The sequence below is a fragment of the Diceros bicornis genome, chromosome 6, assembly GCF_020826845.1.
Source record: "Diceros bicornis minor isolate mBicDic1 chromosome 6, mDicBic1.mat.cur, whole genome shotgun sequence".
In the NCBI taxonomy this organism is placed as follows: domain Eukaryota; kingdom Metazoa; phylum Chordata; class Mammalia; order Perissodactyla; family Rhinocerotidae; genus Diceros; species Diceros bicornis.
The window spans coordinates 76,855,512-76,878,764 of NC_080745.1; positions in this window are offsets into that span (position 1 = coordinate 76,855,512).

Below are 23,253 nucleotides of genomic sequence, written 5' to 3' on the forward strand. Positions count from 1 at the left end.
GGGCATGGGGTCTGGGCTCCAAGAAAGAGAAAATAGAAGCTTAAGGCCTGGGCTTAGAAGTCCCAGAATGTCACTTCATTCCCATTCTTGGCCCAAACAAGTGCTGAGGCCAACCTACATTTGAGGAGAGGGAAATAGACTTCTCCAGATCCAAGTAGTGGCTGCACCTACACAGATGGAGGAATTGTATTTGGAGATCATCTACTACAATATTATTAGCTTGCTTTACAGAGGGGGAAACTGAGGCCTAGAGGGATAAAAATATACATCCAAAACTACGTAGGAAGAAAGTGGTGGAACTGGGATGTCAGCCTGGAAGAGTCTAACTCCATATCCAATGTTCTTTGCTTTCTGGTAACTCTTTTTAATAGTCCCTCCTGAATCTTCTGTGGTAGAGCTGATATATTCTGTGGCTACCCCTCTGCATTTTACTTTCTCAGCATAATGGCCAGGATATGGGGGGGCGTTGGGGGATGGAGTACCATAGATCTGGAATTTCATCCAGCCTCTACAACTCATTAACTGAGTGACCTTGAACAAATTTCTGAACCATTCTGAGTGTCTCTTCCTTATCTGTGAAATGGGATAGGAATGGTATCTACCACATAGGATTGTGGGAGGTTTTAATGAGACTGTACGTGCAAAGCACTTGACACAATGCATGGCACATAGTAATCATTCCGAGTGACTGTTTGAAGGTGCTAAGTCAGTCTCCAGCTGGACCCAAAATGAGCCTTCACAGACTCGTTTCATAATTGTATTTAAAGTGTAAGAATTCCCAGGATATTGAGCACACACCCATGTTTAATGTTAATCCAATGATATGTTCTGAAATCAGCAAGAATGCTTTTAGGGATTCACTCGTTACAGGATATCTTCATCCCGCTCTTCCCTGAGAGTATCTAACTAGGTGTCCTGACTTCCTGTTCCTATAGGGAACTTTTCACCAAAAAAAAAAGGGTAAACAGAATTATATGCAGCTCTGAAGCTAGGATTTAAGATAGACATAAATCTAAATTACCAACAGAAAGCTAGGGAGAAACAAACAAACAAACATCCCCTGAGGGCCACTTGTGTCTCATCCTTGACTCACTGGATTAGTCAAGACTCTTTGGGTTATTAGAGGTGACATGCCGACCTGATTCCAGTGGGCTTAAGCAAGAGGAGGGATTTATGGTCTGGCCTGGCTGGATTCAGGTGTTTACACAGTGTTGTCAGAAATCACTGTCTCCATGACTCAGTTCTGCTTCTCCAGGGGCCTCTTTTCCTTTCTTTTTTTTTTTTTTTTAAGATTTTATTTATTTATTTTCCCCCCAAAGCCCCAGTAGATAGTTGTATGTCATAGCTGCACATCCTTCCAGTTGCTGCACGTGGGACGCGGCCCCAGCATGGCCTGAGAAGCGGTGGGCGCTGGGGATCCGAACCCGGACCGCCAGCAGCGGAGCGCGTGCACTTAACCGCTAAGCCATGGGGCCAGCCCGGGGGCCTCTTTTTCCTCTTCTGTAGTCAAGCTTCTTCCTGGGCAGCCTCTGATTTGCTTCTAGTTCTATGACTCAAAGAATAAGGCACCTTCTCCTCCTGTTTCTTATAAAAAAAAATTTCCAAGGATTATAATCGATTTAAGTTGAGCCCATGTGCAAAATGACCAATCAGAGTCCCAGAGAAAGGAATCTGACTGTCTAGCCTACGTCAGGACCTACCTCTGTAGCCCAGGGGTGGGAATTCTGGGATTACTAGTCCTATAGATTGAGGGATGATTCTGCAGAGGAAGTGAGAACATTTAGCAGGTTCTCCTGAAGGATGGTTCCAATATAGCCAAACTCTGGATTTACCAAAACCTCTGGAAAAAACTTTTGTCAACGTGAACACAGCCCCTGTGTTGCTCATGGCTTGGGTGGGAGGCATTTTTCTATTGATTATTGCTTTGTGCCGTACTTGCTGTGTTTATTTGTGGCTATTTATTTTCCTACCAGTATAAGGAAATGCTCAAAATAAGCATATAACCATCAACCAAAGTCCCAGCTTCTAATTTAACACCCAAATGTCACAACATTTATTCGGCAGCCCCTAGATTAACCACCGTTCTCTTGGTGAGCCAAAATTTGCTAAAAGATTATATTTCTTTTATTTGTCCCCAAATGTTTCCATTGTATACAAAAATGAGACAGTGTTCCTTTTGGGGTGAAGAAGTTTCTACTTTGGGTTTAAACCAAACAAAATAATATTTAAGGAAACATTAAATAAATTATTTATCATGTTGGTCAACGTTTTGGGGAATATAGCTTAGATAAACACATTTTTAAGGTCAGCCACTCTAAGGGCTGGGTTTTATAAAAACAGCCTCTGAGGAACTTTAATAAATCTAACAAGGAAAAAAAAATCAAGCACTTGTTTTCATTACTGAATCATTTGCTATTGCTGAATAATGGTCATTCAAGAGGTAAGCTTAACCAGGAGGCCCCCATAACCACACTGGGAAGCTCTCATATTATGAAAAATCTATGCTGTGGCCACCACTGCTGGCCACGCTGTTAAAGCAGTCTAGTCCTTTGGTTGCATTTTAAATCAGATAAATGGACAGAGCTGGCTGATTTGGGTCATAAAGTTGTCAAATGAAGATAAATTCATTCCTACTCAATGGGAAACTTCAGAGTAGAATTAGAATATATGTAAGTAAAAAATAATGTGTTTCTATTCCCTCAAAATAAACGGTGACCAGATTCATCAAGTGTATTTAATTCACCTCCTGGGTCCTCCATCTTTTCAAATTGCAGCCGAAGGCATCTTTGAGGTCCATTTCTATTGCTAAATGGCATTCCTTAGCCAAAGAAAGGCATGGGATGGAGAGGAAAGGATGTTTGGATTATAAGAAATGGAAATGGAAGAAGTGAGAAGCCAGATAGCTCCAATGAAGAAGAGGGTGGGGGGTGAGAGAGCAGCCAAGGGGAGGCCGCAAGGAAGGGAGGGCAATGGAAGGAAGAAGGAGAAGTAGAAATAACAAATGGAGAAAATTCACCTTTGCAGGGACTGGGCAGAGACCAGCTCTGAGGCACTGCTTGCTGTGGCTCTGGTTTCATTTTTGTGTAGTTCATAATTTGTCTAAACTTGAAGGGCTCTCATGACCACTGGATGTGGCCCTGAGCTCCCCCTTAGTCTTGAAAGGAGTGCTGGGCTGGGAACCAGCCTGGAGCTTCTGGGTCTTGTCTCTTCGAAGGGTGGAACCTGCAGCAGAATTTCATGGCTTCAAAAAAGAAGATACTTCCTGTTTATTGCAGGAAGGAATGTCACTGAGGAGTTGGAGGAGTTGAGGTTGCATTACCATAAAGTGCCTCAGGGCTTGAAAGTTCAGGCGAAGAGAGTCCGACTAACCACATCTGGGGCTTGAGGTTTTATTGAACTGGTAATGAAAATAATCTTTGCAAAATATTTTGAAAATATTTGATAAACACAGACTGAAGCTGCCGCCTATATACACAGGAAAAATATCGCCTTGAGTTCAGATTAGCAACCAGCCAGTACTTGGGTTAGGCACAAGGCAGAATGATTAGAAATGCAGGCTTCAGAGCAATGCAGAATGGAGTCCAAATCCCAGCTCTGCCACTTGTTAGTGGTATAACCATGAGTGTGCTACTTCACCTCTCTGTGCCTCAGTGGCTTCATCCATAAAATGGAAATGAATGCTCCCTCAGTGGGCTGCCATGAAGACCCAACAAGGTAAGTTGTATGGAAATAATACTATAATAGATTGTCAAAATGGCCACAAATTCTTCCCCTCTCTACATCCACTCCCCTGTGATATCCCATAAAGAGGCAGAGTATATTTCTCCACTCCTTGAATCTTGGTTAGCCATGGGATTTGGAGCATTAGCAAATGTGAAACAGGCAGAGACATGAAAAATGATTGCCCATTGGAGTTGTCTTTCTCTTGCTGGGCTTGGATCCTTGAGAGTAGTATGCAAATTGGCCTCAACTAGCCTATTTGAGGATGAGAGGCCACATGGAGAACCAAAGTGACCCAGTAGAAAGCCTGTCAACTGCCAGACATGTAAGGGAGACCATTCTAGATCATCCAGCCACCAGCTGACCTATCAGTTAACTACAGATGCATGGGGGTGACCAGCAGCAGAGATCAACTGAGCCAGCTCAGAGCAGAAGACCACCCAGTCAATTCACAGAATTGTGAGCTAAATAAAAGGTTGTTGTTTTAGGCCACTAAGGTTTGGGGTGGTTTGTTATACAGCAAAAGCTAATCAATATAGGTGGCATCCACCATATTATTACTCTTGTTGACTGGATCAACCAGTCATTTCAATTGAATTTTTAACTCATTTTTGTTTAAAATGATTTCTCTCTGTAGAGACAGACTGAGGGATGGCAACATTTCTGGTAGCTATTTTGTACAGCCATGTGGTTTAAGATAAATTGCAAAAGACAAGAAGATTTAAGACATCAATAAGAATTTTTCTGAAAGTATTTTAAAGTCTTTCCTCCCATCACATTTTAAAAGTTTGACATCAACAGTCTCAAAGCCAGAATAATGTGCAAAGCGAATACTAAACACTGAAGCTCACTGAGGTTCAATTGTAAGATTGTTCCAAACAGAAAGTCACTCTTAAACAGTTCTGAAGCCCTTAACCCAGGAACCAACTGGAACTAAAAGAAATGAAATGGAACTAAAAAGGATGAAACTGGGTAAGAGGAAGGTCAGTGCCTTGGAACCCATCCACATTCTCTGGTGGGAGTGACAAGCTTTGCCAACTACCTAATTGTAAAGGAGATAAAAGAGTTTATGGATCAAAGCAAAATGAAGAATTATCCAGATAATTTAGGCCAACTGAACACTCTCACCTGAATTAACCAATGAATTGTAGCCAAAGTGTGTCTGATGACTTGTATTATCTGGACAGCTGTCTCATTCTTCCACTTTCCTTGGAATATGTATATTCTTTTATGTTCCAACTTCGTTTTATAGCCTACATTCTTTATCCAGGTTGTTGTCCTCTGAGGTTTTGATGTAAGATGCTTGGGTAAGTTTTGGAAGCAAATTTTTGGCCTGAAGAGTCCAAAGCATTTGTTCATTTAACAAATATTTATTATTCAATTATTAGGTGCTAGAGACAGGGTTAGGCATTGAGGATGCAACAGTGACCAAAATAGACAAAGTAGCTTGTCTTGTAGCTCAAATCTAGAGAGGAAAAAAGATTCATAACCAAATAGCTGTAATATAATGTGAGAAGTTCTGTGATTGGGGAAGTACAGGGCATCATTGGAGAATGTAGGATAAGCACCTAACTCAGACTCGGGCTAAATGGTCAGGATCACATCACAGAGGAAGTGGTATCTAAGATGAAAGATAAAGAATAAGCGTTAAGTAATGTGAAGAAGTAGAGAAAAGGCTGAGAAAACAGTATTACATAACTCAGCCTTAGAGAGTATTGGGGAACTGAAATATTCAGCATGGCCAAATGCTTGCCTTAGCCCCAGGTTGTCAACAGAGTTTCAGTACCACTGAATAGAATGATAGTGAACATTAAAACCATGGCCAAAGCATGGCCATGATCAGCCTTCCCAGTTCTATCCCCGAGTCATAATTAATTTCAGGTAGTGATACTGATTGGTGCTTTCAACAGTTGTATCTGTGTGGCCAGAGAACATGCAAATGGAACACGCCAGCTGGCCAGCTAGTTTTCTGAATGGAGGTCAAGCCAAGAAAAGTGTATATCTCTCAAGCTTAAGCCAGATTCTGTAGCACCTCTTCCCACTTCCAACCAATTGAGTTATAAGAGGATGGTGAGGCCCAGAATCCAAAGAAATTATGACTGTCATAGAAAGGACTCTAAGAGTTTTGAACCTTAGAAATTCTTGTAAAAAACATAAGCTACTGACCAGAAGCACAAATTCAAAGTGTGACCTACATATAAAAAGACCCCTGTATCAGTTACCTAGTGCTGCATAACAAATTACCTCAAAATTCAGTAGCTTGAAACAGCAAACATCTATTATCTCACAATTTCTGTGGATCAGGAATCTAGATGCAGCTTAGTGAGGTGCCTCTGAATTAAGTGCCTCTTGAAGTTGGTCAACCTGTTAGCCAGGGCTGCACTCTCATCTGAAGGCCTGACCGGGGAGAATCTGCTTCTACTCATGTGGTTATTGACTGGATTCTGTTTCTCCTGGGCTGTTGGCCTGTGGGTCTCAATTACTTTCTGGCTATTGTCCAGAAACATCTCAGTTTTTTGCCATGCAGACCTCTCCATGGGGCACTTTACAACTTGGCAGCTGGCTTCTTGTAGAGCTAGCAACTGTGAAAGTGAAAGAGGGCACCCAAGATGGAAGCCATAGTCTTTTTATAACCTAATATTGTAAGTGACATCTCCTCACTTCTGCTATATTCTATTTGGTAGAGACAAGTCAGTAAATCCAGTCTACACTCAAGCGGAGGGGATTATACAAGGGCATGAATACCAGGAGGCTAGGATTATTGGGGGCCATCTTAGAGGTTGCCTACAACAGCCCCCAAAGAAGGTAATGATGTGTGTCTATTCCTCCTCCTGAATATACTGGGGTCTTTTATCCTAAGCTGGTCTCAGGATTGGAGGGAATCAGAGAGATCATCTAGTTCAATCCTTACTTACTGCCTGTCCACTACTCTCTGTGCCAACTCAGCCTGAAGACCTTTATACAGTTCTCCCTGGGCAGGAAACTCTTCCTCATTTTGAGGTGAACTATGGCCAAGGGGCCCTGTGCTTGCCTTGGTCAAAAATTTCTATATCCCTCCACGCAATTCTAAAGACAATGAGATGTTTGGCTAGAAACAGGTTGTCTTTCATCCCTCATGGATCTGCCTATTTCTCCTCTGCCTTCTCCTTTTCATTCTTCCTATCATATTTCTTAAGTTGGTTATTGCTGGTGAATAGAAATGCTGGTAATGTGAGGAGACTGATTTTCTATCCAATTCTGACATACTCTCTGATTGGTGCTAATAGTTTGTGGATTCTTTTGGATTTTTTAATGTGGGCAGTCGTGAAATCATAGCACCTGCAAATTATAGTTTGTCTCTTCTTTTATAGTCCATCCTGATTTCCAAGAAATCTCATTTCTTTTCCTTGTCTATTGACACAAGCTAGCAACCCCAGCACCATGTTGAATAGTAGTGGGCATCTTTGTCTACTTCTGAACTCTCTTCTAACTTTTTGCCACGTGGATTATAGATTCTTTGCTCACAAAGGACCCAGCCACTACTTCTTTTAGGACTCCAACTGATGCGAATAAAGAAGGCTGGAGACTAGCAGTGTTTTGTTTTGTTTGGATGTCCATGAAATATAGAAGAACATTATCTTCACTCAATTTAGCATTGAGCACGTTTCATATGGTATGTATTGTTCAGGTGCTAGGGATGCTTTTGACAGGATGCTCACAGTCCTGTCAGGAGAGGTTACAACTCAGCCTCCTCCTCATCATCACGGGAAGCTTGGACAAGTCACAGGGGAGTAGGAGGGAGGGAGAATCTGTGTGTTCAAGGAGAGTCAGAGAAAGCTTACCAAGAAGGTGCCACTTGATTGGCTCTTGCAGAGGGAGGGGGAAGCCTTATCTCTCTTCAAGACTTTCTTTGGGTCATCAGCTCTTTCTTACTAGCCCACTCAGAATTGCTACTGCATGGGTCCTCTGTGTGACTTGAGGTTTATGGAGGCTAACAAAACAAGCCACTTCAAGTCTTCATTTCTTTCTTTCTTTTTCTTTCCTTCCCTTTCCTTCCTCTCTCTCTCTCTGAGAAATAGGAATAATAATAATATCCTGCAAAGTTTTTAAAGGATGAAATGAGATAATATCCCTAAAGCGCTGGACACATATTGAACCACATTAAATGTGGGTATTGAGTGGGGAAATATCTTCTCTTCATGTATGTTTAATATATCCATGGACTATTGTCACACGTGATCTTCCAGTTGAACACTTTGGATGAGTTAAATCTCAGGAAAAGCTGATTTGACTTTTTTCACATAACCAGTAAAAGGCATAGAATGAGAACAATGGTTTGTAAGAGAGAGGAAGGAGCAACAGATAAAGGAGATGTGGTGCTGGTGGGTCTCATCAGAAGATAAGACCCTAGTCATCCTCTGTTTCAATTTTCTCTCAGGAATAAACTTGTGCAATTTTTATACTGCCTCAGAGCAAACAGTAGTAACTGATATTTATTGAACACTTACTTGGTGTCAGGTGTTGTCCTAAGCATTTCAAATGTGTTATTTAGTCCTCCAACAACCCTGTGAGGTAGGTGCTATTACCAGCCCCACTGTAAAGTTCAGAGTGGAGGAGCTTGCCAAAGCTGATGTAGTTAGTAAGGGATGGAGGTAGGGTAATTTCGGGAAAAGTAGGTACCCCAAACTCTGTACCAGAACTGTGTTGCATGGGCTGCAATCTCTGTGGTTGATTTCCGGACTTTTGATGGGCTTCGAACAATCTTTTTGCCCCGGTGGGGTATTGGCATGCCCCACCTGTGCATTGTGAGAATGTGTAGCTCCTAGGCTCCCCTGATGCTCCACTCACCTGACCAGCCAGTTAGAGCCCACTCACCTTGAATTTTCTTCCAGTCTGCTGAAGAGCTTAGGAAGTTCCTCCCTACCAACCGTGGTTCTTCCTGAAACCACCCTTGGCTCTCATGTAAAAACAAGAAAAAGAAATTCATTTCAGTCATGGGGAAGGTAGCCATCCACTCTTAGGTCTACTCTGCAGGCCTCTGGTAAAAGTCATCTAGCTGTTCCCGGGCAGAGCAGAAATGACTCGCCTCCTCCCATCTCCATTGGAGTCTTTTGTCTGCCCTGTTCCTCCTTGGGCCATGCGGAGTATCCCATTCTCTCTCTCTCTGCCTGGACTCTACCTGACGGGCAGCTTAGAAGAGTCTACCTGGATTTTCATCTGGCCCTCCCCAGACATGCTGCTTCTCCTACTGCTGCATCCAATCACGTGACCAGGCCTGCCCAGCCCGTGTCCCCCCAGAAACCCCAGAGCACATACCTCGCCCAGGGGCTCTGAGCCCCTGGATGTACACCCCCACCCACCCCGACCCCACTTATGTGGGAACAATGACCAGATTGTAATCTCCCGGAGGGCCTCATAACTGCTCATGGCACCCTTTCATCTTTTACAGCGCAAAATTAATTATTTTTCACTTTTCAGGCCACGAGAATTTTCCTTTCAGGTTGACTTTTAAATTAAATATATTTGGGGCCTAATTGTCTTTTCCCACTTGCCTTTACAAAATCTGCTTTATAACTGCTGCAACCAGAACGGTGGACTGGAGCTGGGAGCGAGATGAGATTTTACAATTTGGAAAGAGTTCTATCGTGTTTAGCAACGACTGACAGAGAACAACTGTTTCTACCCGAGGCATTCAAATCTACGCCAGGGAAGTAGAATAGACATTGTGGAAATATGGAGGAAAGAGTGAGATAAAAACAAGGAGGACTGCAATTCACATCCAAACGAAGGTTGGAAGAAACCCCACTGCAAATGTTGTCATCTGGTGGATTTCAAGCTCAAGGATTAGAATCTCCAAGTCAGGAGAGCCATTTTGGGTTTCCAACAAGTACGTCTAGGGGCAATAATTTTCAGGGAAAGGTAGCTCATAACACTGAACGTAGTATTAACATAGCAGGCTGCTTGCCCAAACTTATTTTATTTTCATTTGCATTATTGGTTTGAAAACTCCCCTGGGTCCCTGATCCATATCATGTTGGCACATGTCCTTGCAGAAACTGAAATGCTGAGCCAGCATTTTACTCTGACTATTTTACTTGACTTGGGAGAGGCCCAAGGAAATTTAGGTTGCTACAAGAAGTGATAAAACTCTTAGCCCTGCTCCTCAACAGATTGTAACCCCAGGGAGATATTTGGAGGGCTGGATACTTTTCAGTTGAAATCCAAGAACATCAGTGGTTATGTAGAAGCCTCCATGACATGTGCACATGTGTATACGTATGTATATATGTGTGTGTTTTTTGCAAGAGAATTGTGGGGAGAGGCTAATTATAATTGCACACAAATTTTTTTAATTGCTAAAGGAGTACCTCTAAAAGCAATAGCCAGATCTATTGGCATGATGTTTTTTCAACCCCATTTATGACTGTGACTTATTTCTATCCTTGCCAACTGGTAAATCAGGTGAGTGATTTGGCACGCTTATTCTACACAGGAGGAAACTGAGACACTTGCCTTAAACCACAGAACTAGATGGTGGAAGATAAGCCTAAGACTCTGGACTCTGTGACCTTTGCTTCTATATTCATTCTATTTCCCTCTTACTAGGAATATCCTCTACTGGGAAAGAAAAAGCCATATGTTGGTCTCTCAAGGAAAGATCCCAATCAGTACGAGCCATTCAAGTCTATTGCCCACAGCAGGGGTGGAAATGATGAGAAAAACCTCCCTCCCAGGCTCCACTCCAGCCCAGAAGGAGGCTTCAGAGCCACCTCAATGCAGCCGTCATGCACTGCTTCACAAGACATGGACAGTGGCTCTCTGAAGTCCTCTGGTCAGGCCTAACCTCTAGCCTAGCCCATTCCTCACCACAGGAGACACTTGGTTTCTGGTTGCCTACTGCACCTTGAGTCTTATGGGACATTTGCCTCCTTCCTCCATCCATTGTTTTGTGAAATCTTGGCAAAGATGTAAGTCCGAATGCCCACTTCTTGTGTGGAAGCTGAGGGGATATGTTCCTCCCTCTAGCTGCCCTCTTGTACAAGCAGGGGCAGGCAGATGGATAATCAGATTCTCTCTCCTGAGACGTGCTATCTACTGTGTCTCCGTCTTCCATCTTCCTACTTCCTCAATCTCTGGAGACAGGAGACTGCCTGGGAAGCAGAGAGCTTTTCCTGTTCCACCATACTTCCCACGCTGCTCAGAAGAAGAGCCAAGATTGTGTTTTTTAGAGGGCTTTTATTTCCTGGGGGCTATCTGCACATGTGTATATGTATGTATATGTGTGTGTGTGTACATGGAAGATGTAGATGATATTGAAGTTGATATTGCTTCATGGAAGATGGAGATGATATTGGAACTTGGAGGATATGGACGGCTTTCTGGATGGTTGGAATGGCCTGAATAAAGGTATGGAGGTAGAAAAACAACGAGTCTAGTTTGGAGTACAATATACGTATAGGATGGGGTGGGAGATAAAGTTGAGGCATCGGAGTGGCATCAGTCTTTGGAAGGTCCTGGATGGAAAGTTGGGTTTAGAAAGCAGGACACACAAGAGATAAGCATCTCCACAGTCAGCCCTGTCCCCATCCTGCTCCACTCCTCCCTCCCCGCAAGACCCTTCCCAGCATACTTGACTCTGGGGCTGAGCTCTGAGAACCAGGCTGGAGCTCCATGGATGACCACTAACTTTCAGGAAGATAGAATAGACCAGACCTTCCATTTTCACAATAAGAAGCCAGGAAAAGCCTTGCAATTGCTGCTGAATGTGGTCACTCTATGAGCTTTTTCCATTAATACTATCTCTTCTCTCTTTCCATCCCCAAAAGCTGATGACCAAGTCCTGCAAGTTTCACCCTCCAAATAGCTCTCATAATTGTCATCTCTCCCTCTCTAAGCCATGAGCTAGATCAGCCCTCATCATGTCTTCCTTGGCACGGTGCACTAGGCATCTAACTGACCTTCTGGCCACAGTTTTACTGCCCCTTCCACAATGTGGTCACATCCATTCACCACAGTCTACCAGAGGGATCTCTCTAGACTCAATCCCATGATGCATTACATCTCCTTAGTGTCTGACCACGTCTTTTGGGCATATCCAGTCTCGTGAATTAGGCGCAGAAAGCCCATTGTGATGTCCTGACCTGAGATCCTGCCTGCTCCCCTACTCCTTCCTCCACACAGTCTCTCTCACAGACTGTGCTCCATGCCCTTGCTGTTTCACACCTCCATGATTTTATACATGTTCTTCTTTCTAGCTGTAACACCCCCTTTCACATTTAGGTTCCACTAAGAACTCTTTCTCATCTTTCCAGACTCTGCTTAAATGTCGCAGTGGACACAATGGCTGGCATATAGTAACTACCCATTGAGTGTGTGTTGAATGTGGATCTCAGCAGAACCTTTCTGCCTTCCCTTTGGCCTCAGCTACTCCTTTCTTTAAACTCCCAGTGTTCTTTGTTTGTATATACCTCCACTGTAGCATTTCCTACATTGGGTTATAATCTCTAATTCCCTCATTAAATAATAGATTTCCTGAATCCATAGAGCCACAGGTAGAGTGTGTATGTGTGAGCGTGTGTGTGTGTGTTTGTGTGTGTATTCCCCCCTACCCTGCACCCATTCCTCCTTCCTGACAGCAATTTCTTCTAAGAATTCTCACTCACTCTGCAGAGTCCTCTCAGACATGTTCTCTTTACCTCCCAGTGCAGCTAAGCAGTGGTTGTACCACCTAAGTTTGGCTAGCTGGGCCCTCGCCTCTGAATCTTGACTGCGTGGCAATGATGAAAGAACTGACTGGCACTCCTTTACAGTGGCAATAGGCGGGTGAGATGATTAAGAGGTTCCTGCCACAGAGAACTTATGCCTGGTTCCTGTCTACCCCTGGCAACAAATCCTTCTAGTGGATGTACTTTTTTGTTGTTAAGTTCATCAGTGTTAGTTTCTTTTGCTTGCAAACAAAATAACGCTTAACTGATGTAGAGGGATGAGAGGAAAGCTAGGATATATTCTCTGAGATCCTATATCTTTGCAATTGCTGGTGATGCAAGGAAAGGAAGATCCTTTCTTTCTTGTGCAAGAAACAGAAATCCACTCAAAGCAGCTCAAGGAAATGGGGGAGGTAATTGGAAAAATACAATCTTCGTGGGAATCTAGGGAAAGTTGACCTATTAGGTTTAAAGTAGGAAAGGAACCAAGGCACCTCCAGAAGCTAAATGCTTTCAACTCTCTTTCTTTTTTTTCTTCTCTCTCTCTCAATCCATTCTGTTCTATGATCTCTCTATCTGATTATCAAAGCTTCGGCTTGCATGTAAGTGCATGTGGTGATGCTGTCTGCCCTGCACAAATGCCCCCGTACGTCTCACTTCTGGGCACAACAGTCCATGTTTTAACTGCCAGAACCTGTGACTTTTTGCTGAAGCCTTTCTTACAGTGCAGGCCAGAAGTGCTAGGGAATTCACCCCCCTGGGAGCAGTTCTCAACCAATAACTGACCAGAGTCAGAGGATAAATCCCACAGCTCCCTCATCCATTGGCCAAGACAACTCTAAGTCACATGCTCCATCCTGGCTCTCCGAGTTCCCCAGCAAGGTGAAGCTCCTACTCCCAACCATGGAAATGTGCTTGACTGACTTGCTCCCTTTCCTTCTTTCTTTCGCATTCCCTGACCAGCATTTTCCGGGACAACCTCCCAAAGAAACTCAAGTGTCTTCTTCTGAGGGAATACACTAAAACAGCCCATAATGGCCCTCGCCCAGTGTTTACATGACTATACAGCCCTAGGATCCACAGCTCACTGGCATCTTCATTCTGTCTCACTTTGTTCAAATTCCAAAGAGAGAGACTGGCTTTCTCTCTTTTTTTTTTTTTTGGTGAGAGATAAGCTCATCTTTTAAGTCAGGCTGCATTCAGAGGTGGCAGTATGCCCATGGATGGCCACCCCAGGTCGGCTAACCACCCAGTCCATTCATCTCTAGCTAGGAGGAGAGAGTCAGAAGGTTGCTTGCTCTGATCACAGGGATATGGGCAGGAGGCACTTTGAGACACATCTGGGGCCATTTGCCTTTTAGGCAACTGTCACCCAGGTGGCTGCGTGGGAAAATCAACAGGAAAGGCTGTTTATTGGACATCAAATAATTATTTTTAAAACAATGCTTTATAGGTAAGTACAAAAGAACCAGAAACATATGGATTAAATTTCCATTGAAATACACACTTGGGTTTGAAAATTAACAGAATATGTGCTTGGGGAGGGATTTTTCCCCTTTTCTTTTTGCCAAGCCAGATTATCTGGAAAATAACTCAGGAATTTTTCACAGCTTGGGCACCCTCACTCCTACTCACTCCGTCCCTTTACTTTAGCTTTTCCCTCACACAGAGTTAATTAATAAAAGCAACATTTATCAAAGACGACAAGTCAGTCTGTATGCGTGTCATGTGGTGTTGGGGGGTGGATGTGATAGTCTGCAGGATGGATGTATTTCAGGGAGACCTGAGGTCATCAGTGCTGTGATGACTAACACCCATTGCACACATCCCACGTGTCAAGCACACTGTGCTGAGAGCTTAATATGATCATTTAGACACCGGGAGACCCCACCAAGTAGGTGATGCCACCATTCCTCATTTACAGATTAGGAACTGAGATTTAGGGTTAGAGGTATACTTCCCATGTGTAAACAGCTGAGAAGTGGCAGAGCCAGCATTTGAACTCTCTCCTCTGTCTTCAGAAACAGTGGGTGGTCCTACCCTCTCTGTGAGTGGAGACTCCTACAAGCTCCGAGTTGGAAGAGGGTTCTAATACCACCCCCTTCATTTTACAAAAGAGGAAACTGAGGCCCAGAAGGGCAAAAGGTCAAGCTAGATTATTATGCTCAGGAACCTAGTTTAGGCAGACAAGTTGTTAATCAGAAGCATTCATCTTGTAGCTTCTCCAAGAGTTAAATGTTTGAAATATGCAAAAGAGAAAATCCTAGTTATAGCTGTAAAGTCTGGTACTCAAGTTCCAGGCCGTCACTCTTTGGATGAGAATTGTTTATATACGAGATATGATCATAAGGACAAGAGCTGTTTACCACCAGGCTAGTGATAGTATTGGGAGTTCCCAGGTCTGGCCCCCTACCTAAGCCGAACAGGTAACTTTGCATGAAGGGGTCATCTGAGGGCCAATCAGCCCCAAAATACCTCTCCCACCCCTGCTTTGCTGTCCAATATTTCCAACAGTAGTCCCTCCTTCGTAGTACTGTGGGACTGTGTGGGGTCTCCAGATGGTTCAAGAACTAATGAAAATGTGTTACAAGGGAAGGAGCACAGTTTAGGCTCTAAAAGTGAATCAACATAATGGGTTTACTAGCCTCGGAGATCACAGTCCTGAGGGAGAGAGACGTGCTTTGTCCCTGTCCAGGAAGCCAGGGTGAGAAGGAGACCATTGAACTGACTGCTGTCCCCTGCTCAGACCCACAGCCACACAGAGACATTGTCATTGTCAAGATTCTTCTGGCTGCAAGGAAGAGAAACCCACTCAAACTACCCTAAGCCAAAAATGGAAGATTTCAATAAGGACACAGGAGTTTCTCATGCAACCCAAGGGAAGGAAATGCAGCTGAGCCCCCAAACCAGAAAGGCAGGAGATACTAGGGCAAGCACTCTTTCAGACTTTCCCTGGTCCGGGCTTGCATGGTCTCTTGACCCTGCTTCTCTCTGGGGTTCTGCAAACCAATTCTCTGCTTCAAGCAAACTTGGCAGAGGACAACCACTTCGTGGTACCCACAATGAGTCCAGTTTGAAAGACTAATGACTAATTCCAAATTACTGGGAGAGAAAATATAATTGATTCAACTTGAGTTTTCTATAAACTCTTGGTGCCATTCACTGCAGCCAGGCAGTCTGGATCCCCACTGTGACCCCAGCTGTGTGGATCTGCTCCTGTGGATGGAAGGGAGTGGTGTGGCCTGGGAAGAAACTTCCAAAGCTATGATACTTTGGAGAATGTTGCAGAGACTGCTAGTTGTTCCCCAATATCCCTTCTTCCATAGCAATAGAACCCTTTGACATTTACCTGGGTACATGGTCTCCCAAAATAAAGACCCTATTTCCTAGCTTTCCTCATGGTTGGGTGAGTCCATGTTACTTAGCTCCAGTCGATGAAATATAAACAGAAGTGGTGTGTGCAAATTCCAGGGAGGCATCTTTGTTAAGCGGGGTGGTACTAGCTCCCTCCCTTTTATGGCACGTGGACATGATGTTCAGAGATGAAGCAGCTGTCCCGAACCAGTAGAGGCCATGCCTAGGGGATGATGGAATCTGAGACCCTGTTGATTGTAGGTGGCTGTTCCAGCCTGGACTGTTCCGGCTTACTTCCCTGTGACAGGGAATGTCTATCTTGTTTGGGCCATTGTTATTTTGGGTTTTCTATCATTCTCAGCCAAATCTAGTCATTTACACTAAAGGGCATTGAAGGAAGTAAACTGGAGATATGCTGCCTTTTCTCATTTCATAGTTACAGTGTACATGCACGCGCGCATGCACACACACACACGGCAGTCACGATAGAGCAGGTTGGAGAGAATGTTTTTTTGGCTTCCTTTGTCCCTAAATTATATCTTCTCTCTACCTCTGCAGCAAGGCCTATGACTTCTGTATCTTCCTCCTTGTGGGCATTTGCAGTTCATTGAGGGATCATTTGGGGAGATATTCAAGATTTCTAGGGGGATTTCCTGCTAATGGACAGATTCTTTCTCCTTCTTATGATAGGCGAGCTTCTGGAGAGCACCGAGGCTCTTTGTTCTTTGTTCTCAAGGAGAAGAACAGTTATTTTTCTCCTCTGAAGATACTTCTTATACAATGGGTGAAATATCACAAATAATTAGGCCAAATAGCAATGCAAGTCCCACTAGAAATAATGCATCCATTATTTCATTTTATCCTCGTCATTAGAGCTTCTGCCTGATTTAAGTCGGTATAAAGATAGCTGTGGGTATTCCCTGCCTCAGAACTCTAATCATGCTCTTTATTGAATATTTACCACTTCTTATTTGATTCTTCCTCTCTTGATCCATTGTTTCACAATTAAAAAGTTCTGCTGCTAATTTGATCTCACATAAAACCTCCGTAGTTCCACAGATGCCTTGTTCCTGGGCATCCCTTACATCTTGGGGAGGCATCTGAGAGAGGGGTTGAAAGGCTAATGTGTTGTGGTAACTGGGTGCTTTGAGTCGTGTTAATGAAGGAGGGGCTTCCTGCAGAGTCGCCTGGTCATCTGAGTTAACGAAGCCACTCAGATACCCAAGACGGAGGGCAGGCATGAGGACCATCTGGACCAGTGTCTCTTTCCACAGCCAACAGGTGGGGTTAGATGAGGGAAGTGGGGGTTCTGGCCATCAATTGGCCCCCAACAAATATTTGCTGATGGATTTAATGAAGCTCATGAGATTTTTATGATATTACCCATTAGAGACAAGATGTTGGTTAAATTCTGGAGAAGGCAGTAATATCAAAGGTATACAAGATCTAGCCCTGGTTTATGCTTCGATTCTGAGTTGTTGCTTCTGAGGAAATCCTTGTGATGTCATCAACTAATAAAGGAGTAATAGGTGAGTCCCCACTGTGTGTCCAGCACTTGCCAGGTGTCACGAATCACACAGAAACAAAAGATGCATTTCCCGCCCCTGGTGGGGGGCCCTCTAATGCAATCTCAATAAGGGAGTAAAATAACAAGGATATATTAGATATGTTTATAAATAAGAAGAATGACTCCACCAGCCAGGACATCAATTACCAAATGTGGGGGTACCAAATTACCAAATGGTGGGGCACCAGCTAAAAGTAATGTCAGGGGGCTGAGATGAGAGGAATGGTTGAGAGCTTCTTAGAGGTATTAGATCTCACACAAGGTCATATGGGTAGACTCCAAATAAGTATCATTGATGAGACTAATAATATAATATAATATAATATAATATAATATAATATAACATAACATAACATAACATAACATAATATAACATAATATAATATAATATAAAACAGTGGTAGTGCTCTGGAGTCAGACAGGCCAGGGGTCAGATCCCAGCTCCTCCATACACTAGCTGTGCCTACAACCTTGACCAAATTACTTAGCTTCTCTTCTGAGCCCCAGATTCCTCACATGGCAAACAAGGATAATAATAACAACAGAACCTATATCATAGGATTTTGTGAGGATTAAATGAGATAATATGCATACAGCACTTGACTTATAGTAATGGGGTTGGATTTTAGCTATTGTTACATAATAAAGACAGTAATAACAAGCCTAAAGCAAAGGTTGTAGCAAATACACATTCAATTAATCATCAATTCACTCAACAACTATTATTGTCTACTTTGGACCAGGCCTTGGGGATACAGTGATGGATGAGTCGAAAGAGATGAAGGCTCATAGCATAAAAGGAGAGACACATGTCAATCAACAGTGACACTAATGGATCCATGAGCATAAATGGAGAGAAATACTTTAAAGAAAAGAATTACAGTTTGGTGAGAGCCAAAGCAAAGGAACTTGACCAAAACTAGGGGTCTAGGAAGGTTTCCCAGGCAATGTGAGGATTGAGCTAAAGTCTGAAGAACTAGAAGGAGTCTATGAGGGAAGAGGAAAGGAGAGAGCAAGTTGCAAAGACAGAGAGACAAGCAGAGAGAAGAGCAGGAGTGAAGGCAAGTCATAGTCCTGGGAGGAGAGTTCAAGCTGGAAGTAGGGGTGAGAGTGTCCAAGACATAGTCAAGGTGGGGGATCAACAGAAACAGCCTTGAAGCTAGAGACGGGGGTGGCAGGAGGAAGAATCCCAGACCACCCTGGCCATGGAAACCATGGTAGGGATGTTGATTTTTAATCTTCATTACGGGGTGACACATCTGATATGAGTTTCAAGAAGTTCATCTGGAGGCTTCCCACAAAGGTTGTCCTGCCTCCTCCTCCCAGCACGTCCTCTGAACCACTTACCTGGAGCCAAATGACACTGAATTATGGAAGCTGTTTCTCCTGCTTCTGTCTGATCTTCCCAGGAGATCATAAACTCTCCAAGGGCCAGAAACGTGTGCCCCACGTATTATCTACAGTGACTCGCACAGAGTCTCGAAAACAGTAGGTGCTTCAACTAAGCGTATGCCTGCGTATGAGGCAGACTCAAATATAAGGCAATGTCTCCCTTTCCAAAGAGAAAACCAACTTGAATCTCTAAGCTTTTATGAAATAGTAAGATGTTTACTTCCATACTTAATGGATCAATTTATTTGCATATATTGCATATTATACAAAATACTACAAACATTTAGAAATATAATTTTCCCCAATCTGTTAAGAAAAGTTTAGGTCATGAAATAATTGTATTCAGATTCTTCCCATGTACCTTTAGCATTTGCCTTCATCACTGAAGCCATTTTTGAATCATCTAACACAGTTCTCCATTGCCTATCACTTGCACTTCTAAATTATTCAAGACATAGCACTTTGGATCCATGTAAGATGCTATAACTGAAAATTTTATTCTAAGCCCCAAGATGTTTTCACATTTGTCCTATGGGTGGATGTTTATGACCTCCACAAGGTCACCATTTACAATATGATTTTTTAAAAAGTGAACTTTAAAACACTTGCTTAAAATACCTTCGATATTTTTAATGATGAGGTCACATCTTCAGAAATAACAGCCAAATCTGTGTTAAATATTTTTGCCTCTCTTTTTTCCCCTGATGTCATCAGATGACATCTATAAGTCTCCAGTCTTCTCTTCCCATCAACTGTCATTGGTTGAGGTCACTTCAGGCTGATGTCGTCTCCCAAACACTTCCTTGATGTTCAAAATAAAGTAATTGAGAAAGTGTCAGGAATGAGAAAATTTGTAAGGACTTATATTCGATGGAACAGTTGTTGGGAAATACTTTGCCTTATAATCAGACTTGTACAGTAATTGCTTGTCAATGTATATACTTGCTTATCTCACCTTGTGGTCCTGGCTCAGGGGACACATAATAATGGGGAAACTTCTACTGGGAGAAGTATTGCATAACTTTTAAGAATATATTTCATTTATCTTAAACCAGTGATTCTCAAATGGGGGCGGTTGGCTGGAGACATTTTTGGTCGTCACAACTAGGGGAAGGTTGCCACTGGCATCGGGCAGGTAGAAGCCAAGGATGTTGAAACATTCTACATTGCACAGTAAGTGCCCACAAAAAAGAATTATCAGTCCCAAAATGTCAGTAGCGCAAGATTGAGAACCCTGGCTTAAACTGAGTCAAGGACAATTGGCTTAAACTGAATGGAGGACAATGACTGGCACACCAGAAGATGTCTACTTTCTAAGCATCTGCAGTCCTCCCCCATCTCAGATGAGAAAATAGTTTCAAATTTCTTTGTGTTTTCCCCTTTTTTTGAGGCTGGGTTGTGAATAACAACCCTTCTGCTCTGCCATCCTCTTTTCCTTCCTCTCTCATCCCAACCACCAAAGCTCTCTGTACATGAATGAATGAATCCCAAATCAAGAACGTGAGTGCACCCAGTCTGGCCTTGTTTACACAGAGAGGGTTGGTTCTCAAGGGGGAAGCATGGCTCTTGGTCCTTCCTACCTTCCTCTTCCAAGTCTGAGCCATAAGATTCAGATGGCTCTAGAAATGGAGCATGTGTCAAAACAAAGCATGTTGAATTATAGTAGTGTCTGTAAGAGCATGAGCCCTGGAGCCAGGGGGTGAACTGGCTCTGTCACTTAGTAGCTGAGTGTCTCAGTCAGCTCAGGCTGCTATAACAAAATACCATGGACTGAGGGGCTTAAATGACAAACATTTATTTCTCAAGGTTCTGGAGGCTGGATGTCTGAGATCAAAGGGCACGTAGACTAAGGTTCTGGTGAGGGCTCTCTTCCTGGCTTGCAGACAGCTGCCTTCTTGCTGCATCCTCACACAGGCTTTTCTCTTGTGTATGCACATGGAGAGAGAGAGAGAGAGATCTGTCTTCTTCTTATAAAGGCACTAATCCTGTCATGAGAACACCTCCCTTAAGACCTGATCTAAACCTGATTACCTCCCAAAGGTTCCACCTCCAAAATACCATCACATTGAGTCTAGGGTTTCAAGATATGAATCTCTGGAAGGGACACAAACATTCAGTCTAAAACACTGGGTAACCATGGGCAAGGTGTTTAATGTCTCAGCCTCTGTTTCCTCCTCCATCTGTAAAATGGAGAAAATAATGGTACCTATCTCACAGAGGTGTAGTGAGGATTATGTGAGATAATATAAGTACAGTGTTTGGGTCAGTCCTGGCACATGGTAAGTATTCAATAGTGTCAACAATTAGAATTACAGTATTAAACTTTGGGAGATCATGGACCACTTTGTGAAGGTAATCACAACTAACCTCCTTCCACTAAAAATAGACATGCACATGCATGCAAAACATTGCAATCAGTTTTTGTGAATCTCCACCATAAAACACCACCATAGAATTCAGAATATTCTTAGGTTTTCTGGAGTACTCCACTTAATTAAAGCATTCTTTGAAATCTTTTGGAGCCTATTGATGATGCCACACAAGTTACTCCACAGTTCTATTTTATCTCACATTGTTCATGAATAGTTTATGCTGATAGTTTATGTGTATTTGTCTTTACAACCAGGCCATAAACCCCTTGGAGATAGGGACTGCCTTCAATGCTTCTTCATCATTCTTTGTAGTAATGGGACAGAGTATTGGTCTAAGGTTCTAGGTCAGTGGGCTGCATTCGACTCACCTGGGGAAGATTTCTGGGTCTCACTCCTGAAAGTACCTGGGAATATGTGTTTCCCCAGATTATGTTGCTGCTCAGCCAATTTAGCGAATCATTTTTTTATAGCAAGTAATCACAAAACACTTCTTGGTTGTGATTATGAGAAGACAGTGGCATACTCTGAGGGTCTACTAGATACCAGGCAATGTGTCAGGTACTTTCCATGCATGGATTCCTGAAAGCTCAAAAATCCATTAAAGTAGAGATTATCATCCTACTCTTTGCCCATGAGGAAACTGAAGTGCAGAGAGGCTGAGGAACTGGAAGTAATGGAACTGATATAGAGTTTAATCTCTCTGACTCCAGAACCCAGGCCCTCGAAGCCACCCACGCTGCCTGGATGTTGGTGGATTATGAGATGATTCGATTGCTTCTCAATAACTCTCCTATTGGTGAGGCCATTGCATTACGCAATACACCCCATTACTCTAAATCCCTCAGAAATTTTTGGTAGTTAGAGTTTTGAATTTCTCTGATCAAAGTTGTGCCTGACTGCAGGGCTTAAGGTATAATGTTAAAAGAAAAAGTGAGGGCGCTTGGGGGAAGAAGGATCATAATTACACAGTCAACCTTCTCTGAAAGGTGAGCCAAGGAGACCACCCTACAAATCCCCTGCAGGGATTCTTTCACTGTTTACCATTTTGGTTGCTTTTAACTGACAATCAACAAGTGAGGGCTGTTAGGCCAATGCTTAGAGCCGGCTGGGGAATAGTCAAATAGTCATTTTAAGCACTTCATTCTAGATTTCTCAGAGTCCCAAGAAACATATCCTCATGCCATAAAAAAATAGGTAGTGCTGAACCCCTAGTCCCTCCGCTGCCCTCCATGTCATGGATAAATGCACAACTTGCAGCCGTGAAGGTTGGAATGCTTCCCTCCATGTGGAGCTGCTTCTGGCTGCAGGCGTGGTGGGTGCCTGCTTCCAACCACGCAGGCTTGTGTTAGCTTCCAGCCCGGCGTGTCCTGGACATGCCTCGACATGGGAATGGTAGGGAAGTGGGGAGGTCGATCAATCACCAGTCTCGAGTCAACTCCCTTTTCATTTTAACACGGCTCTCAGACAATTTGAACACACTTTTAGGATAAATTGCCTCTCCCTTTGCAAAGTGATCCTGATGGATACTGATGTTTTTATGATTATTAATAAAATCTCCGAGACAGAATTTTATGGGCACACAGAGACTCTAAAATGTCATTCTTTGCCTTGGAAAATTGTATATGTTAAGGATGATGGAGGAAATTTCTAATAAGAATGTTCAAGTGGAAAGTCGGGATGTGAAAGACTGAATTTGAAGTATCTGCCGTGGCTCCTTTTGACATCGAATTTCTTCCTGCTAAGGTCTTCATGGGATGTGTTTCCTGAAGATAGCGCACCCCCAGGAAGCCTGCCACGAGAATGCCCCAGTGATGGTTTCAGTCCAGGTGAGCGGCCAGAAGGTTCTTTGGGAAAATGGATCGTTAACTATTCTTTGGCCGGTTTTTTATCATCTGCCTTACCCTCTCTCTCCTCCTTCCTTCCCTCCCCACTTCAATTCTGTCAACATTCTCTTCGGAGTTTCATGGATCTGTTCACCGAAACTGTGTAAAATCAAAATGACTTACAAAGAAAGCCCCATTCCTTTTTAACATCCAAATGAGAATTGGTTGAAAAATGAGACAAACGCTAGGGGCGTGATGAGTTAAACATTGATGCACCCTGAGTGAACAGGAAGGGCAGAGCGCCTGACATCTGGTTAGAAGTCAGCTTCAGAATTCATGCA